Genomic DNA, 21,117 nt, shown 5'->3' with positions numbered 1-21,117 from the left:
TGTTATTCTAGAGGTCTGCTCATGGTACCGTGAGGGCCGGAATTGAGCTATTTTGTCTCAATTTTTATCTTGCTCTCACAGGAGGTTACGTTAAAATCTAAGTTTAATCCAAGGTTAGGATAACTTATTGCTGACCGGGGATTTTTTTTGCGGTAAACTGACAGGGCTTTCATAGGAGTTGTGGGCATTTCCAGGGGTAGTTTTATGACCCTGGTTGTAGCAAGACCTTTCCTCTTTACCATGAACCTATAAAACAAGTCAAAAGAACCCAATTAATCTCCTTTACGGCCTTTGGGAGTAGCTGATGTGAGGAGCGGAAATGTCCGAGGCTCACATTCTTGAAAAAGCCATCCCGAGAGACTTGTATTTAAGGCTTCCGTAGGAGGTTTGGGCATTTCCAGGGGTAGTTTTATGACCCTGGTGATAGATTAACCCTTCCTATGTACCATGAACCTTCAAAACCACTCAATTAGAACCCGATTGATCTCCTTTTTGGCATCTGACAGTCACATTCTTAAAAATATTGTTCCAAGCACACACATTTGACAGGCTTTTGTAGGAGTTGTGAGAATTTCCAGGGGCAGTTTGATGACCCAGGTGGTAGTTTTAACTTTCTCCTTACCATGAATCTTAAAACAAGACTCGTGAGAACTTGATTGATCTCCTTATTGACCTTTGCAAATAGCTGACGTGAGGGGCGGAAGGGTCTGCTTCATAGATCTTAGGAAGGAAAGTTTGAGACGTACCTTGAATCAGCTCCTTGACGCTAGTAGACTCCATGGCTGGCGTTCCTTCCTCCTTGTCTTCCTCAAATTCCAGACTTTCCTCCTCTGTGATGTACCTTTCTCTCTCTCTCTCAGTTCTAATCATTCCTTCTTTATTTAGTTTTATTTATATATATCCTCATCGTCAGTTTTACTTCCCTTTACTTACCTTAATCTCTCTCTTCTCCTCCTCACTTTCCTCCTCTCATACGTACATCCTTCTCGGTAAATCCTTTTCACTGTATCGTATATATAGTTCCATTATTTGCTTGTTTCCCTCCCTCCTCATCTCTTAACGTATAAACGAGGCTTACGGCAGAGAAATCCTAAGGCACGATGACCTATTCTTACGTATACTAGAGTACGTTCACACACTGAGAACAGATTACGAGACTTCCAGCCCTCCGCTCATCCTATGCAAGGTTTATTTTCCCTTGCAAGTAACTATATCTTGTTCTTCCTTTCCCCCCTTGCTAACTAGAACATAATTATTGTTATATTGCTCGTCATGATGTGCGTTACAAGGGAAAGTGACCCTCCGTCTGCCCCATAAAAGTTGAGCTTCCATTTTGATTCGTCCCTCGTTCATCCTTGGAGGGGTAGTCTGTCTTTCCCAGTGCAAATTAGAGTTAAATTGCTATGTTATGATACTAATTGCGTACAATTTACACAAGGGTCGCCATTCCTAATGTCACCTCACTTCTCTGCCGTACGCCTCAAATATTTTAGTCTGTGATATGTTATCTGCTTTCTCTTTGTCTAAGGTATTATGTCATAGTAATAATCTCATGTCTGTCTGATTTTCTTCTTGGTTGTATATCTAAGGTCTCGTCTTCCTCTGTCTTTGAGTTCTCATCTTTTAGAGTACTTGTTTCCACGTCTTTTATTTCATATGTTATTATTGTCTCTTAATTTCCATTGCTTTTTCAATGACTTTTGAGCTCTTTATGTATACAATCTCTCCTCTTGTTAGTTCCCTTCGTTGTCTTCTCTTATATCTTGTTTCCAATTCATATATAATTATTTTTATATTATAAGTTTTTTTTTCTGTATGAAAATTAGTTCCTCCCTTTAATATATATAGAATTAGCTTTTAATCAAGATCAAAGAAATTAGATATGTCAGCTTACAGCTCAAAAAAATCTTGAAAAGTAGCCTGAAAAATGTACCTAAGTCAATTATACCTAAAAAAGTGTCCGGGGATTAGCTAAATGGGTTTGGGGCAAGATAAAGTCATAGGTGTAGCCCTTAACTTTATTAATAAGACTTCATAGTACAGATACAGTTCACATCTTCTGTGACTGGCTTACAGAACAGTCCCTTGCAGAGAAAAGTACAAGTCATCAGAGTTGACTAACACGACTTTTTTCCCTCGGCAGAATTGAATGGCTGGCGTCTCGGTCTGCCTGCCTGTGGGACACCGCACACTCTGGAACAAGAAAGAACACCAAGATGTCAAGTTCCTGCAGAATCAGCCTCTTAGTGAAGGAAATGTGCTCTATTTATTTAATAAATAATTGACAAAAAAATAATTTTGTATTTATTTTAGAAAAATTATAGGGCTCACTTTTTGCATATATGTTGCAATACTATGCAATAAGTATATCATGCAATAAAGTTGGCAATAAAGTTGCCATATATATATATATATATATATATATATATATATATATATATATATATATATATATATATATATATATATATATATATATATATATATATATATATATATATATATATATATATATATATATATATATATATAAGTCAATTATACCTTAAAGGAGGGATTAATTAAATGGGTGGGGGCAAGATAAAGCTTGTATCTTAGAGCCACTTTCTATAATATACTTTCATATAGTACAGAGTTCACATCTTCTGTGTAGACTGGCTAGAACAGTCCCTTGCAGAGAAAAGTACAAGTCATCAGAGTTGAATATATATATATATATATATATATATATATATATATATATATATATATATATATATATATATATATATATATATATATATATATATATATATATATATATATATATATATATATATATATATATATATATATATATACTATAACATATCAATATAATAGTAAGTAAAATGTTTAAAGTTCTTAATAAAACCTATTAGAAGAGGAATGGAAAGAGGAGATGAGTAAAAGAAGGGAGAGTAAAAGATGAGTCAACCTTGTATATGGTAAAAGCAAGGGGTCGGCAGTCTTATAAGTGTTCTGGGGGAAGGAATCGAACCCTAATATACTCGAGAACAGGTCACTTAAACCCGATCTTGGCTGTGGGAGTGGAGATTTATTGAGAGGATTTAATGAGGAGAGAGAGAGAGGGGATTTATTGAGAAGAGGATTTATCGAGGAGAGAGAGAGAGAGGATTTATTGAGGAGAGGGGATTTATTGAGAAGAGAGGATTTATTGAGGAGAGAGAATTTATTGAGGAGAAAGAGGATTTATTGAGGAGAGAGGGGATTTATTGAAAAGAGCGGAGATTTATTGAGGAGAGAGAGGAGATTTATTAAGGAGAGAGAGAGAGAAAGAGAATTTATTGAGGAGACAGAGGATTTATTGAGGAGAGAGGGGATTTATTGAGAAGAGAGGATTTATTGAGGAGATTTATTGAGAAGAGAGGATTTATTGAAGAGAGAGAGAGAGAGAGAGAGAGAATTTATTGAGGAGAGAGAGAGAGGGGATTTATTGAGGAGAGAGAGAGGGGATTTATTAAGGAGAGGATTTATTGAGACGAGAGGTTTTATAGAGAGGATTTATTGTGGAGAGAGAGAGAGAGAGGGAGAGAGGGGATTTATTGAGGAGAGAGGGGATTTATTGAGGATACATATATATATATATATATATATATATATATATATATATATATATATATATATAGAGAGAGAGAGAGAGAGAGAGAGAGAGAGAGAGGTTTATTAAGAGAGAGATTTATTGAGAGAGGATTTATTGAGGAGAGAGAGAGAGAGAGGGAGAGATTTATTGAGAGAGAGAGAGAGATTTATTGAGGAGAGATGGGATTTATTGAGGAGAGAGGATTTATTGAGGAGAGAGATTTATTGAGAGAGAGGATTTATTGAGGAGAGAGATTTATTGAGGAGAGGATTTATTGAGGAGAGAGAGGATTTATTGAGGAGAGAGAGGATTTGTTGAGGAGAGACAGGATTTATTGAGGAGAGAGAGAGAGAGAGAGGATTTATTGAGGAGAGAGAGAGAGAGGATTTATTGAGGAGAGAGAGAGAGAGGATTTATTGAGGAGAGAGAGAGGGGATTTATTGAGGAGAGAGAGAGGGGATTTATTGAGGAGAGGAGATTTATTGAGAGGATTTATTGAGGAGGAGATTTATTGAGAGGATTTATTGAGGAGAGAGAGAGAGAGAGAGAGAGAGAGAGAGAGAGAGAGAGAGAGGATTTATTGAGGAGAGAGAGAGGGGATTTATTGAGGAGAGAGAGGGGATTTATTGAGGAGAGAGAGGATTTATTGAGGAGAGAGAGAGGATTTATTGAGGAGAGAGAGAGAGGCTTTATTGAGGAGAGAGAGATTGAGGAGAGAGAGAGAGAGAGTGGATTTATTGAGAAGAGAGAGGATTTATTGAGGAGAGAGAGAGAGAGAGAGAGAGAGAGAGAGAGAGAGAGAGAGAGAGAGGATGAACAAAATACTATATGATAGATAAGAACATTTAGATAATGTTAATTACCAGGCACACCATGAGGCACTCAACAGGAGAGAGGAAGTCCTCCACCTCTTCAAGCTAACCTCCACAATGGGTTAAGTAGCTCACTCCTTCAGACACTTCCCTAAGGTATAAAATCTCCTTCAACGAATGTATTTTCCTCCCTTACTGACGTACAGAATCTTCATCCTAAGAGCTGCTATAGAAAGGTTACTAAGGTAGGTATACTTAGATGCCTCACTCCCTCACATCAGATATTTCCAAAGGCCAAAAATGAGGTCAGTTAGGTCTTATTGAATGTTTTGGTAAGTTCATGGTTCAGAAGAATGGTCACACTACCACCAGGGTCATTAAACTACCCCTGGAAATGCGCAAAACTCATCCGAAAGCCTTCTCAAATGTGCATTTCTTCTGTTCATGGTACAGAAGTCACATTACCAGAAGGGTCATTAAACTACCCCTGGAAATGCCCCAGACTCCTCCGAAAGCCTTGCCATGTATGTGCTGCTGGGTGCAATACAGGCTTAGTCCTCACGCAGGAGCCCAGCCAATGCGAGACTAGACTAGCCGTGCCGTGTGAGGTCAGAGCGTCAAAATACAGTTAACCCGGTATCAGCGACGGGCCAATTTTATGGCTTTACCGTGTAGCAGCGACGGGCCAAATTTTTGCCATGACATAAACCCCCTAAAATAGATGATACATAAGGTCGCATTATAAGACATTTCGCAGCCCCTAAACCGACCTTTGGAGGGACCCAAAACTTCTCGGGTTTAACTCGTAATACTTTGCACAGTCCCAACACTTATTTTTCCCTCTCATGTATTACCTATAGATGACATAGGAGAGGGAGGGAGTCCAACACCCAAACAGACTATTTGAAATGGTTATACTGAAGTCGTTTGATCCTAATTCTGTCCTTTCATGTTTTTTTTCTTTATTTCCAGGGGTAGATTTGTGACCTCGATGGTAGTTTGATCCTTCCTCTGTATCATGAACCTAAAAACACAGATTTGCCGAGGTTTTCGTAGGAGTTTTGAACATTTCCAGGAGCAGTTTTGTGGCCCTGGTGGTAGTGTGACCCTTCCTCTGTACCATGAACCTATAGAAACACACATTTGTCAAGGATTTCCTAGGAGTTGTGGGCATTTCCAGGGGTAGTTTTGTGGCCCTTGTGGTAGTGTGACCCTTCCTCTGTACCATGACCCTGAAGAAACACACATCTGGCAAGGCCTTCCTAGGAATTGTGGGCATTTCCAGGGGTAGTTTTATAACCCTGGTGCTGGCCTAACCCTTCTTCAGTTGCATGAACCCAAAAAACACTCATTGCAACCCAATTGATCCCCTCTTTGGCCCTTAGAAATAGCTGATGTAAGAAGCAAAACTGTCTTACTATACTGTCCAAAGTCATGCTCAAGTTGGTGGCAATGCAGACCCCACAAGACCGGCACAAAGTCATCATTATCCTTGACGGTGAAGGCCTCAGTCATCGTCAAATAGCACAGCCGATTAGTGTGTCCATCTCTAACGTATGAATGGGTCTGCAGACATGTGGCCACAGGCTCCACTAGTGACAGGCCTCAAAGCCTTGCAGCAGATTTTTAACAGTGTAATCACAGCATGGGTGCATTATTAAATCAATACCTATCATCGTCCTATATCGTATAGCTATGGTGCAGTATGTGCTTTACGTATTAATTTTGGCAGATATTATAATTCTGTATACTTTTACTGGCAATGAATAGGGACCATTAAGAAACATGATCCCCGCTGCTACCACTGGGTTAACCCTTCAACTAACACGCTGTATGTATCCCACCATTGCCTGAGTGTAATGGGGGAGGAATGGGTACCTTGGGGAGGGCCTGGACCCCATTAGAGTAAACCCCATTGATTCTACTGTTTGGCAAGTGCAATTTAGCTTCTCCTAAGGGTTTGGCGGCCCCAGTCAAGTGCGATATATGAGGTACAGTCAACGTTGAAATGTTTAATAACCAGCCCCTTTAACCTAACCTATCCAAGAGCCAGGAAGGAAGGAAGGAAGGAAGGAAGGAAAATTAATTAACACTCACCAATGGAATGTCTGTCTGTCAGTCTTCCTCTTCCTCTTCTTCCTCTTCTTCTTCTTCTTGTCTCTAAAGATAAGTAAAGATATTAGTACAGTTGATAATTCATTTTTTGAGGTCATTATAAATTCTTTTCAGGCTAAAATTATATATATATATATATATATATAGAGAGAGAGAGAGAGAGAGAGAGAGAGAGAGAGAGAGAGAGAGAGAGAGAGAGAGAGAGAGAGAGAGAGAGAGAGAGAGAGAGAGAGAGAGAGAGAGAGAATCAAAACAATTCACACATACAATAGCCCTACAATAATAAAAAAATTTAATCATAACTTTAGTAAAACAATCTTTGAATGCATAATATATAACCTAACCTTTGAATATAGTGCATAATAATAATAATAATAATAGTAATAATAATAATAATAATAATAATAATAATAATAATAATAATAATAGTGTTAATGAAAAATTATGCTGGGCTTATGAACATACATGTACAGGTGCAGAAAATATTAGCAGAATTCTGTACCGTCCTGAAACCCTCACTTAAGGGTAAGGTCAGGATAAGTTAAGGTAAGGTTAGGATATTAAGGTAAGGTCAGGATAGGTCAGATTCAGGTTACCTTGGAGTGAATTACGTTAAGGGGATCATTTTAAGGCAAGTTTAGGGTAATTCAACTGTAGTTTTAGGTAATATGAGTGAATTACATTAGTTTAGGGTCATTCAAGACAGAGTAAGGTTACTTTGGGGTGAATTAGATGAAGTTCACGCTGCTTATGACAGACTTACGGCACTTAGGGAAGCTTTGTTTTGATCGTTACCAATGGCGCCGATCGATGCTATAGTTTTCCACGTGAAACTGGCCTATGGGGTGGTGGCGGCTGCAGAGGAAGCAAGAGGTGTTGAGAGTGTGTGGCAAGGCTAGGCTAACCCCACTACCACCCCATCGGCCAGTTTTAAGTGGAAATTCTACGGCGGCGATCATTGGTAGCGATCAAAACAAACAAAACGACTGTGAAAGCGGCCCTAAGTCCCCCCCCCAAGAAAATTAACATGCTTTATATTAAGGAAACAGTTGTATGCGGCAGAACAAGGAATTTTTAACTCGGGATAATTGACGGCACAGTGATACCTCTGCTTTTTTTGCTTTTTTTACATCTCCTCCTATTGCGCCGGTAGGCTTGCTTGAGGGGCCTGGATGGTATTCGTCCCCAGCCCATCATGGCGCAGGCAAAAGTTTATAATGGAGCCATCTTCTTACGAGGGTTACATTATACAAGTTGTACGAGTGTTTGGATTTACAAGCATCAAAGTTCCCTGAGAGGGAAGGGATAGGATTGGAAGGGAAGGGATGGGAAGGGATGGGATGGGAAAGGATGGGATGGGAGAGGAAGGGTTGGGTTGGTATGGGAAGGGAAGGAAAGGGATGGGAAGGGAAGGGAAGTGGAGTGGGAGAAACACACATCTGGCAGGGCTTTCCAAGGAGTTGTGGGCATTTCCAGGGGTAGTTTTATAACCCTGGTGCTGGCCTAACCCTTCTTCAGTTGCATGAACCCAAAAAACACTCATTGCAACCCAACTGATCCTCTTGGCCCTTAGAAATAGCTGATGTAAGAAGCAAAACTGTCTGACTATACTGTCCAAAGTCATGCTCAAGTTGGTGGCAATGCAGACCCCACAAGACCGGCACAAAGTCATCATTATCCTTGACGGTGAAGGCCTCAGTCATCGTCAAATAGCACAGCCGATTAGCGTGTCCATCTCTAACGTATGAATGGGTCTGCAGACATGTGGCCACAGGCTCCACTAGTGACAGGCCTCAAAGCCTTGCAGCAGATTTTTAACAGTGTAATCACAGCATGGGTGCATTATTAAATAAATACCTATCATCGTCCTATATCGTATAGCTATGGTGCAGTATGTGCTTTACGTATTAATTTTGGCAGATATTATAATTCTGTATACTTACTGGCAATGAATAGGACCATTAAGAAACATGATCCCCGCTGCTACCACTGGGTTAACCCTTCAACTAACACGTTGTATGTATCCCACCATTGCCTGAGTGTAATGGGGAGGAATGGTACCTTGGGAGGGCCTGGACCCCATTAGAGTCAACCCCATTGATTCTACTGTTTGGCAAGTGCAATTTAGCTTCTCCTAAGGGTTTGGCGGCCCCAGTCAAGTGCGATATATGAGGTACAGTCAACGTTGAAATGTTTAATAACCAGCCCCTTTAACCTAACCTATCCAAGAGCCAGGAAGGAAGGAAGGAAGGAAGGAAGGAAAATTATTTAACACTCACCAATGGAATGTCTGTCTGTCAGTCTTCCTCTTCCTCTTCTTCCTCTTCTTCTTCTTCTTGTCTCTAAAGATAAGTAAAGATATTAGTACAGTTGATAATTCATTTTTTGAGGTCATTATAAATTCTTTTCAGGCTAAAATTATATATATATATATATATATATATATATATAGAGAGAGAGAGAGAGAGAGAGAGAGAGAGAGAGAGAGAGAGAGAGAGAGAGAGAGAGAGAGAGAGAGAGAGAGAGAGAGAGAGAGAGAGAGAGAGAGAGAGAGAGAGAGAGAGAGAGAGAGAGAGAGAGAGAGAGAGAGAGAGAGAGAGAGAGAATATCAAAACAATTCACACATACAATAGCCCTACAATAATAAAAAAATTTAATCATAACTTTAGTAAAACAATCTTTGAATGCATAATATATAACCTAACCTTTGAATATAGTGCATAATAATAATAATAATAATAATAGTAATAGTAATAATAATAATAATAATAATAATAATAATAATAATGGTGTTAATGAAAAATTATGCTGGGCTTATGAACATACATGTACAGGTGCAGAAAATATTAGCAGAATTCTGTACCGTCCTGAAACCCTCACTTAAGGGTAAGGTCAGGATAAGTTAAGGTAAGGTTAGGATATTAAGGTAAGGTCAGGATAGGTCAGATTCAGGTTACCTTGGAGTGAATTATGCTAAGGGGATCATTTTAAGGCAAGTTTAGGGTAATTCAACTGTAGTTTTAGGTAATATGAGTGAATTACATTAGTTTAGGGTCATTCAAGACAGAGTAAGGTTACTTTAGGGTGAATTAGATTAAATTCAGGCTGCTTTTCACAGACTTACGTCAATTAGAAGTTTTGTTTTGATCGTTACCAATGGCGCCGATCGATGCTATAGTTTTCCACGTGAAACTGGCCTATGGGGTAGTGGCTGCAGAGGAAGCGAGAGGTGTTGAGAGTGTGTAAGGCTAGGCTAACCCCACTACCACCCCATCGGACAGTTTTAAGTAGAAATTCTACGCGGCGATCATTGGTAGCGATCAAAACAAACAAAACGACTGTGAAAGCGGCCCTAAGTCCCCCCAAGAAAATTCAACATGCTGTATATTAAGGAAACAGTTGTATGCGGCAGAACAAGGGCAATTTTTAACTGGGATAATTGACGGCACAGTGACACCTCTGCTTTTTTGTTTTTTTTACATCTCCTCCTATTGTGCCTGGGTAGGCTTGCTTTGAGGGCCTGGATGGTATTTTCGCCCAGCCCATCATGGCGCAGGCAAGTGTTTATAGTGGAGCCATCTTCTTACGAGGGTTAAGTATTATACAAGTTGGTAATGAAAAGTTGGATTGGTTAAGATCAAAATTCCCTTGAGAGGAAGGGATAGGATTGAAGGAAGGGGATGAGAAGGGATGGGATGGGAAAGGATGGATGGGAGAGGAAGGGATGATGGGATGGGAAGGGAAGGAAAGGGATGAAGGGAAGGAAGTGGAGGAGAAACACAATATCTGGCAGGGCTTCAAGGAGTTGTGTAAAGGCTTCCAGGGGTAGTTTTATAAACCTCTGGTGCTGGCCTAACCCTTCTTCTTTTTCAGTTGCAGGTATGAACCCAAAAATGACTTAACATTGCAACCCAACTGATCCCTCTTTTGGCGCTTAGAAATAGCTGATGTAAGAAGCAAAAACTGTCTTACTTATACTGTCCAAAGTCATGCTTGCAATGTTGGTGGCAATGCAGACCCCACAAGACCGCCACACAAAGTCATCATTATCCTTTGACGGTGAAGGCCTCTAGTCACTCAGTGCAAATAGCACAGCCGATTTAGTGTGTCTGTCTCTAACGTATGAATGGGTAATGCAGACATGTGGCCACAGGCTCCACTAGTGACAGGGCCTCAAAGCCTTGCGTAGCAGATTTTTAACAGTGTAATCCACAGCATGGGTGCATTTATTAAACAAATACCTATCATCATCGTCTGTATATCGTGATAGCTATGGTGCAGTATGTGCTTTACGACAAAATAATTTTGCAGATGGTTATAATTCTGTATACTTTTTACTGGCAATGAATAGGAATTCATTAAGAAACATGATCCCTGCTGCTACCACTGGGTTAACCCTTTCAACTAACACTATCGTTGTGATGTATCCCACCATTGCCTGAGTGTAATGGGGAGGAATGGGTACTTTTTGGGAGGGCTCCTGGACCCAGTATGGCTAGAGTAAAACCCCATTGATTCTAGCCTTGTTTGGCAAGTGCAATTTAGCTTCCTCCAAGGGTTTGGCGGCCCCAGTCGGCGCGATATATGAGGTACAGTCAACGTTGAAATGTTTAGATAATCAGCCCTTTAATCCTAACCTATCCAAGAGCCAGGAAGGAAGGAAGGAAGGAAGAAGGAAGGAAGGAAAATTATTTAAACACTCACCAATGGAATGTCTGTCTGTCAGTCTTCCTCTTCCTTCTTCCTTCTTCTTCTTCTTGTCTCTAAAGATAAGTAAAGATATTAGCATGTTGATAATTCATTTTTGAGGTCATTATAAATTCTTTTTTCAGGCTAAAATTATAGAAAGAGAGAGAGAGAGAGAGAGAGAGAGAGAGAGAGAGAGAGAGAGAGAGAGAGAGAGAGAGAGAGAGAGAGAGAGAGAGAGAGATAGAGAGAGAGAGAGAGAGAGAGAGAGAGAGAGAGAGAGAGAGAGAGAGAGAGAGAGAGAGAGAGAGAGAATCAAAACAATCTGGCTACACATATTAATAGGCCTCATAATAATAAAAAAATTTAATCATAACTTTTAGTAAAAGCACACCTTAATGCACGTATAATATATAAACTCTAACCCTTGAATTACAGAAAATTTATAGTGGTTGTCAATAATAAATAATAATAATAATAATAATAATAATAATAATAAATAATAATAATAAATGGCACAATAATAATAGTGTTAATGAAAAATTATGCTGGGCTTATGAACATACACGTACAGAGGCAGAAAATATTAGCAGAGAATTCTGTACCGTGTCCTGAAACCCCTCACTTAAGGTGTGTTATCAGGATAAGTTAAGGTAGGTTAGGATATTAAGGTAAGGTCAGGATAGGTCATTGATTCAGGTTACCTTGAGTGAATTACGTTAAGGGGAATATTTTAAGGCAAGTTTAGGGTAATTCAACTGTAGTTTTAGGTAAGATGAGAGTGAATTACTAGTTTAGGGTCATTCAAGACAGAGTAAGGTTTTGGGTGAATTAGATGAAGTTCAGCGTTTATGACAGACTTTCGGCACTTAGGGAAGTTTTGTTTTTGATCGTTACCACTGGCGCCGATCGATGCTATAGTTTTCCGTGAAACTGGCTTTATGGGTGGTGGCGGCTGCAGAGGAAGCGAGAGGAGCTAGAGGTGTGGCAAGGTTAGGGCTAACCCCACTACCACCCCATCGGCCAGTTTTAAGTGGAAATTCCCAGCGGGCGGTGGTGGCGCACATTGGCGATCAAACAAACATAACGACTGTGAAAGTGGCCCCAGTCCCTAAGTCCCCCCCAAGAAAATTAACATGCTTTATATTAAGGAAACAGTTGTATGCGTAGCAGAACAAGGAATTTTTAACTGGGATAATTGACGCATGACAAGTGATACCTCTGCTTTTTGTTTTTTTACATCTCCTCCTATTGCGCCGGTAGGCTTGAGGGGCCTGGATGGCTGGGGGCCCCAGCCCATCATGGCGCAGGCAAGTGGTTTATAGTGGAGCCATCTTCTTCAGCAAGGGTTTACATTATACAAGTTGTACGAGTGTTTGGATTTATACATCAAAATTCCCATGAGAGGGAAGGGATAGGATTGGAAGGGAAGGATGATAAAAGGATGGATGGGAAAGGATGGGATGGGAGAGAAGGGATGGGATGGGATAGGAAGGAAGGAAAGGGATGGAAGGAAGGAAGTGAGTGGGAGAAACACACATCATGTCTAATGGCAGGGTTTGAATTGTGGGCAGTTCCAGGGGTAGTTTTATAACCTGGTGCTACCTAACCTTCTTCGATGTTGCATGAACTGAAAAAATGATATTGCAACCCAACTATCCCTCTTTGGCCTTAGAAATAGCTGATGTAAGAAGCAAAACTGTTTCTTACTATACTGGCCAAAGTCATGCTCAAGTTGGTGGCAATGCAGATCCTGGCACAAGTAACATCATTATCCTGACGGTGAAGGCCTCAGTCATCGTCAAATAGCACAGCTGATTAGTGTGTCCATCTCAACGTATGAATGGGTTCGTAAAGCAGAGGCTCACAGGCTCCACTAGTGACAGGCCTCAAAGCCTTGCAGCAGATTTTAACAGTGTAATCACAGCATGGGTGCATTATTAAATAAATACCTATCATCGTCCTATATCGTATAGCTATGGTGCAGTATAAGTGCTGTACGTAAATTTTGGCAGATATTATAATTTCTGTATACTTTTACTGGCAATGAATAGGGACCATTAAGAAACATGATCCCTGCTGCTACCACTGGGTTAACCAACTTCAACTAACATTGCTGTATGTATCCCACCATTGCCTGTGTAATGGGGGAGGAATGGGTACTCAGTAGGCCTGACCCCATTAGAGTAAACCCCATTGATTCTACTGTTTGGCAAGTGCAATTTAGCTCTCCTAAGGGTTTACGGCCCCAGTCAAGTGCGATATATGAGGTACAGTCAACGTTGCCGGCTTACCATGAACCACCGTGAACATATATCGTATTTCATGGATTTTTTACTCACAAGTAGTTGCCACACAAAAGCATCAATACTTGACACTAATAACATTAACTTTAATTTTAGGGCGTTATTGGTGCATGTACAATAGTTTTAGGCCTTTCAATTGGAAACAATATATGCAATGATTTAAGTACATGTCAACGCTGAGTACAGTGTTGCTGTAATGGGAACACTGTGGACTTATATTAATGTAATATGGCAGTACAAATTTAGGTCAATCATGGCACACACCCATTTTAGCTTAGGGGCGGATTCATCAAACCATTTACCGGACCTCTGTCTGGTAAGTCTCCTGCGTATCTCCGCCATACACCCGGTAAATCGGCATTCATCAACCACTTACCGGAGCCGTTAAAAAGTGCGGCTCAATGTAACGTTACCACAGGCGTGGTGGGTGCTAAGACACTGCCGTTCGGAGGCGATTTGAGCCAATGTATTTTTTTGTGTGCCCTACACCATCAGAAGCAGAAAAAGTATGCAGATTTAGGATCTGGCTTATAGAAGCGATGTGACGAAAACCAGCTGAGTACGAAGGAGAAGAAATAAATGCAAGAAAATCCTATTCATTTAACTTTGATTTTCGTGTGTATTTACACATTATTGTTACAATTTTATGCTAGTGTGATGCAGAATTTTCTCAAGAAGATGATGGTGGTCTACATTTTTCTCAAAATGAATGTTGGGGGGAACGGGGAGTGTGGAAGTCGAACTGTCCACCCACATGCCTACTTGTTGCAGAAGAACATTTATAAAGCCGCATAAAGCAGACTACTAGTAAGGAAGAGGTTCCAATATTGACATGCAGGCCAGTCACAACCAAGAATGTGGAGCCAAATACTGAATAGTGAGGGAAGCTGCAATATATTCTTCAAGTACTATTGTGAAATAAATCCATAGAATAATAGCTGGGCCGAGTCTTGGGATGGCTTGGGAGCTTCTCATGGTGGGCTCATGTTACTGACACAAGGCTTTCATTAAATAAGATTACACCTCAACAGAGAGCTTTTATAACGGTACAAGCGTGAGATCCTCGATAAGTGCCTTCAATATCTGGCCATTAGTAAAGTGTCAACAACAAATTATACCTCAACGGAGACCTTTGGCACAAGATCCTTGATGAGTGCCTTCAATATCTGGCCATTAGTAAAGTGGCAACAACAAATTATACCTCAACGGAGACCTTTGGCACAAGATCCTTGATGAGTGCCTTCAATATCTGGCCATTAGTAAAGTGGCAACAACAAATCTCATGATAAGGAGATTTATATTATGCTGGTGAAATCATGTCACTAAGCCGGTGGCATAACAGAGCCGGTAAGCAGAGGTGGGCAAGTGTGGTACTTAGTGCGGCAGTACCACAAAAGAAGTACCGCACAACAGCACTACCGCAAGATTTCTAAAACTAATGCACTACCGAGGACCACACTAAAAAATCCTGCAGTACTTTCAAAACTATCAAAGACGACATTTGCAGCGCGGCGGCATGCTGCTGCTGCTGCTGCTGCTCACAGAAAAGGGTTTGTTTTGTAGTGAATCGGACTCAATCAGTCATCATTCTGACTGTTCAGTTATTGTTCAAAATTAAATACTAAATAGACAGACTAAACTACCTCACTGCCAGTCTTCTCTAACCCGCCAGTCATGGCTACTAGGTGATGGGGCTGAAAACCATGGGATGATGGCACCAGTTAATTTCTCTAGTATAAATAGTTCTTAAAACTGCAAATAGGACTGAATAATAGCAACGGCAGAGTCTAAATTTATAAGGAGTATTTGAGCAAATAAAAGGATTAAATAGAGGGAGATGTTGCAGTACTTCCTAACAAAGTTAGAAGTAGGTGACCACCAGACGCGTTACTGCTAAAGTTCCGGAGAGATAGTGGTGTGTCATTATGTGCCCAGATCTACTAAACACATGTTTGGTGTGTTTGGCCCATCCCAACATTATGACTCACAGTGGAGGAGATAGTGGTGTGTGCCCAGACCTACTAAACACATGTTTGGTGTGTTTGAGCCATCCCAATGTTATGACTCACAGTGGAGGAGATAGTGGTGTGTGCCCAGACCTACTAAACACATGTTTGGTGTGTTTGAGCCATCCCAACATTATGACTCACAGTGGAGGAAATGGTGGTGTGTGCCCAGACCTACTAAACACATGTTTGGTGTGTTTGAGCCATCCCAATGTTATGACTCACAGTGGAGGAAATGGTTCAGTGGAGGATATAGTGGTGTGTGCCCAGACCTACTAAACACATGTTTGGTGTGTTTGAGCCATCCCAACGTTATGACTCACAGTGGAGGAAATGGTGGTGTGTGCCCAGACCTACTAAACACATGTTTGGTGTGTTTGAGCCATCCCAACGTTATGACTCACAGTGGAGGAAATGGTGGTGTGTGCCCAGATCTACTAAACACATAAAGTCCTAAAAATATTAAAGACAATTAGTCTGAGCAAAGCAACAAATAACACAGTGGAGCCATTACGGGAAGGCTGTAAAGGAGCTTTCAATTCTTTATGAAGAGTTCAAATCATTTTTCTCCCTGACAAAGATCAGCGAGGAGAAGCCCAATGAGGCAGCAACACCATCAAGATAGTGGAAATTCACTTTACTGACAAGTTGAAGATTCTTGGAGAAGGTTCAAAGATGGAGAATAGATTAATTATAATTTTCAAGATTGAGAAATTGAAGTTTTTCTGTTGTGGGGTGTAACGGTCCGAATGTGAATGAACGAGAGAATGTGAGTAAGTCAGTGAGTAACAGAGTGAGTAAGTGTGAGCGAGTGGGAGAGTGAATGAGTGAATGAGTGAAAGAGTGAATGGGTAGCTGAGGAATGTAAGTGCGTAAAAGGTTATGAGAAGATAACATGGCGAGCGAATGAGCGAATATATGAACGAGTTACTGAAATCCCTCATCTCAAAGCCTCGAACCCCTCCAAGAAACCAATAACTAGATAGTTAGATAGGTAGGGGGTTGATTGTAAAAGAATGTTCTGGAAGAGAGAGAGAGTCAGTAATGCGGGGTTAAAAGATCACGTGATGGAGGGGAGAAGCTGATGAGTAAGCGAGGAGGAGGAGGAAGAGCACCAGAAGCGGGAGAGAAGTGAGGAGACGAGCACCACGGCAGCAAGCCAGAAGCTTGGAGGACGTACACACCACCCACGGCCTGCTGTGTGAGGCGGGCTAGCAGGAGACGAGCAGCAGCCCTAGCAAGGAAAGGCAGCGAGTTGGAGTTGAGTGAGAGCGGTGTCCATCTCTCCACTCAGCCCCCCCCCGAAAAACCACCCACGGCCTGCGGGGTGAGACGGACTACAGGATGGGAACTTGTATGGCGGGGTAACCTGCCCCTCGACTGTCCTGGGGGCCGAAATACCACTGCCCCAAGCTGCTCCCTACATCAAAGGGCGCCCGGCTCTTCATACCACCCGAGTCGCTCCATCTCTACATCAAGCAGCACCCGTCTGTCCAGCACCAGGACCGCCCATTCCCATCGTGGACGTCCTCTGCCGAGCCCGACACTCACGCCAGCTCCTCCTCCTCCGCATCCAGCAACTAGAGAGCTAAGCATTCTGTGTATTCCCCAAATCTCCCTTGTGCCGGTAGTTAGCTAGTTTAGAGGCCTACAGCCTGTCGGTCATTCATTTTTTTTTTTTTTTCATATTTTTATTAGCACTCCGCTAACCTTTAAAGTAAACCAAATACATATTTATATATAACCTTACTGAGTGTTATCATTTGGAGCCTGTTTTGCTGCTCATTGGAAATTACTGAACCATACACACATCCCCTCCATAGTACATTATCACCATCCAGTTTCTTACTGCTGTCTCAAAAAGTGGTTCCCACGGAAATCCTCCCACCCTCCATAATTAACCACACAGGTAACGCCCTTCTGGTCACAAACTTCGGAACGAGTGTTCACTTGTCCTGAGGCCTTAACATCCGGGACCAGCGCTCGACAACTACCACGCTACCACATACCATTCACTACCCTAGTGGTTGTCATAAAAAGGGATGTAGCTTTCATTTAATTATTCATTTATTTATTTAATATATTTTTCTCTATTTTCCACGCTACACGCGTTTTCGTTTTGCCGCTCCCGAAAGGACTGTAAGACCGGCCCTAGGAGTCTGACATTTCCAGGAGTATAGTTTTATGACCAGGTGGTAGTTTGACCCTTCCTCTGTACCCTGAACCTAAAGAAACACATATTTGGCAAGGCTTTCCTAGGAGTCTTTGACATTTCCAGGAGTATAGTTTTATGACCAGGTGGTAGTTTGACCCTTCCTCTGTACCCTGAACCTAAAGAAACACATATTTGGCAAGGCTTTCCTAGGAGTCTTTGACATTTCCAGGAGTATAGTTTTATGACCAGGTGGTAGTTTGACCCTTCCTCTGTACCCTGAACATGAAGAAACACATATTTGGCAAGGCTTTCCTAGGAGTCTTTGACATTTCCAGGAGTATAGTTTTATGACCAGGTGGTAGTTTGACCCTTCCTCTGTACCCTGAACCTAAAGAAACACATATTTGGCAAGGCTTTCCTAGGAGTCTTTGACATTTCCAGGAGTATAGTTTTATGACCAGGTGGTAGTTTGACCCTTCCTCTGTACCCTGAACCTAAAGAAACACATATTTGGCAAAGCTTTCCTAGGAGTCTTTGACATTTCCAGGAGTATAGTTTTATGACCAGGTGGTAGTTTGACCCTTCCTCTGTACCCTGAACATGAAGAAACACATATTTGGCAAGGCTTTCCTAGGAGTCTTTGACATTTCCAAGAGTATAGTTTTATGACCAGGTGGTAGGTTGACCCTTCCTCTGTACCCTGAACATGAAGAAACACATATTTGGCAAGGCTTTCCTAGGAGTCTTTGACATTTCCAGGAGTATAGTTTTATGACCTGGTGGTAGTGTGACCCTTCCTCTGTACCCTGAACATGAAGAAACACTCATTAGAACCCGATTGCCCCCTCTTTGACCTTCAGAAACACGGTACATAGTTGACATGAGAAGCAAAAGTGTCTTATAATACCAATCCCAGGATATAGTTAATATTGTGTCATCAAAACCCAGATTAAATTCAAACCTCTCCTGCGTCCATCCCACTCTGATTGGCCTCATGTTAACGCCTCCCTGCACTGTGACGCCTTGTTTAAGAGGCCCCCGAGCCAAGAAGGACGGAACAGAGAGGGAGAAAGCTGTTGCTGAGAGGGAGAAAATATAAGAAAGATTTTAATGGAAGCGACCAAGATAGATAATGGAGAGAGAGAGAGAGAGAGAGAGAGAATTACCTCCACTAAAGATGATCCACAAAGTCTAAATGGATGTATATAACCCCCCCCCCCCCCCCCTTGCAGCCATGGACCCCCCCTAACTAAACCAGCCCAACAATACCGTAAGCTATCTCATGGGGGTCTTTGCCCATTCAACCCCCTAATAGGGGGCTGTGCGCCCATGGACCCCCCTAATGAAACAGACCAGCTATAGTGTAAGGTATCTAATGGGGGCCTTCTCCCCCTCGACAACTCAACAAAACTACAAAAAAACATCACACTTTCCCTCCTTATTATAAAAATTCCTTGATTGCTCGTTAACCATTTTAGAAAAAAATAAATTAACACTCACCAATGGGTTCCTCCTGTGTTCCTCGTCTTCTTCTTCTTCCTCCTCCTCCTCTTCTTCGTTTGGTGGTGTCTGCAAATCAAGTTTGGTGTCAATTAACTGTGTAAACATCAAGCAGGTGAAGTCACTCATATTTATCTATTTGTATATATTTCATGGTGGCAAAATTTAAATTATCAGTTTCATTTTCACCAGTGACACGAATTTGCGGCTGTTTTCCACAATAGAATTTCACTCTAATAAGTGAATCAGACCCCACAGAGATATTACCAGAGTGTGTAGGAATGAATACAAAGATAACCACATACTTTGATTTAACTCTAGGATGTCTCGTGGATCATCAATAAATAAAAAACAAAATATCTGGACAGGCCACTCTTGAGCCCGTTACCTTCAATGACACCCCAAAACAGTCCCTGTGCCAAGTGGCACCTATATTTTGGTTGTGTTAGGTGCGCCTATTAGCAACTACTACTATTTTTACTGAACGAGGGACACATGATCCATATAAACCATTAATACTACCTAATAATATTAAACAAATTATATACGTGCTACCAGGGAATCATGAGGATTAATGTTATTGTAATTCTCACATTTACTCAACCCTACTAAACCTATCCACCCCGCACCCACCTAGCCTCCAGCAGGTGCCCACCCTGGCTCGCATAACCATAGCAGGGCACGATAACAGAAAACCTTATTCCCGATAACCGATAACTGATAATGGAAAACCTTATCGGTGATAACCGATATTCGTTAACTGGAAACACAAATATAGGCGATAACCGATACCCGATATTAATCCACAATTCCGATACTAGCTAGCGATAAGTCCGATAGGCGAAAACGATACTATATTGATATTTCAAATAAAAAACATAGATGAATTCATATTTTCATTATCTGTATTTTTAAAAACTTGCAAAATCTGAAAACCACACGTTGACATGTACATATGGACGGTAATACTAGGAACGCCTGAACCGGTGTTGTGTTATTTGGCGTCCCCACCGACAAACAGTGGTCTCTCGTGAACTGCACATGCTCAGACCACCAAGCGTAGACCTGAACAGTCTCACAAAGCTTTTAATTTAGAGTTGCTGGAAGGCTGAATCAGACATACAGTACCACTACCACCATCCCCGATGTTTCTAGATCGACACTCTGTATGAGTTGTATTTATATGTACAGAGTGTCGTTCTAGAAACAGCGAGGATGGTTGTACTGTATGTCTGATTCAGCCTTCCAGCAACTGCCCTTAATGTGTTAAAAAGCTTTGTGATACTGTACAGGTCTATGCTTACTGGTCTGAACATGCGCAGTTCACGAGAGACCAGTGTTTGTTAACACAAGCGCCAGCTTTTGACGATGGGACACCAAATAACACAACACCGGGTGCCTTCAATACCATGGCATGCTCACAAACGAATATGGAATATCAAGTTTGAGGCAGTGAATAATCATTTTGGGGGCAAAGTTAAATGATTTTTCTCTTTGACATATTGATTTTTGAGTCTAACAAAAAAATAACCTAGTATTTTAATGTTGATGATCTAAGTACGAAATCTCTTCGCCAAAGATAATTCATACCCCCAAGTTTTTTCATAAAATACCGGGCACCCGGGCCACGCATGCGAGTAGGGAGGAGACGTGTTTTTTTTTCTGAGGCGGAAAAAAAGTAGCGATTATCACTAGTTTGGTTACAAAAATAACGAAGATACCGATATATATTTAAATAAGCAGCGGATGGCCGACAACCCGATTTTGTTATCAGCGATAAAGTATCGCGATAACGCCCAGCTATGCGCATAACTCACCACCCGCCTTCCTGCAATTACAGCTGACAATGTAGTACTGCGAACACTTAATATAACACGTCACGTCGTAGGGTATTCGTATCTTACAATTTTACTGA

At 41.2% G+C, this 21,117-nt stretch overlaps 1 protein-coding gene and 1 long non-coding RNA gene across 15 annotated transcripts in view; one reads left to right on the top strand and one right to left on the bottom strand.

Annotated features, from left to right (window-relative positions):
- The window catches only part of LOC126991144 (uncharacterized), a 35,328-nt gene extending 33,032 nt beyond the window's left edge, over positions 1 to 2,296 (top strand). For all 3 annotated transcript variants that reach the window (XR_007745200.1, XR_007745199.1, XR_007745198.1), the window contains exon 6: positions 2,144 to 2,296. This is a non-coding gene — a long non-coding RNA (uncharacterized LOC126991144). The remainder of the gene's footprint in view (positions 1 to 2,143) is intronic.
- The window catches only part of LOC126991140 (sushi, von Willebrand factor type A, EGF and pentraxin domain-containing protein 1-like), a 189,801-nt gene continuing 170,688 nt past the window's right edge, over positions 2,005 to 21,117 (bottom strand). For 3 of the 12 annotated variants that reach the window (XR_007745186.1, XR_007745187.1, XR_007745188.1), the window contains 3 exons: positions 8,829 to 8,891; positions 6,532 to 6,594; positions 2,005 to 2,193 (listed from right to left, as the gene is read on the bottom strand). The gene's annotated coding sequence lies outside the window, so the exon portion shown is untranslated. Of the gene's footprint in view, positions 2,194 to 6,531; positions 6,595 to 8,828; positions 8,892 to 19,202; positions 19,272 to 21,117 lie in introns of all 12 variants that reach the window. The other 9 variants (XR_007745191.1, XR_007745192.1, XR_007745194.1 and 6 more) reach the window with 5 other exon arrangements.

This window comes from Eriocheir sinensis, unplaced genomic scaffold (genome assembly GCF_024679095.1).
Source record: "Eriocheir sinensis breed Jianghai 21 unplaced genomic scaffold, ASM2467909v1 Scaffold246, whole genome shotgun sequence".
NCBI classification, from domain to species: Eukaryota; Metazoa; Arthropoda; class Malacostraca; order Decapoda; family Varunidae; genus Eriocheir; species Eriocheir sinensis.
Note: the sequence above shows the minus strand (reverse complement) of the source record. Positions and strands in the feature narration are given on the sequence as shown.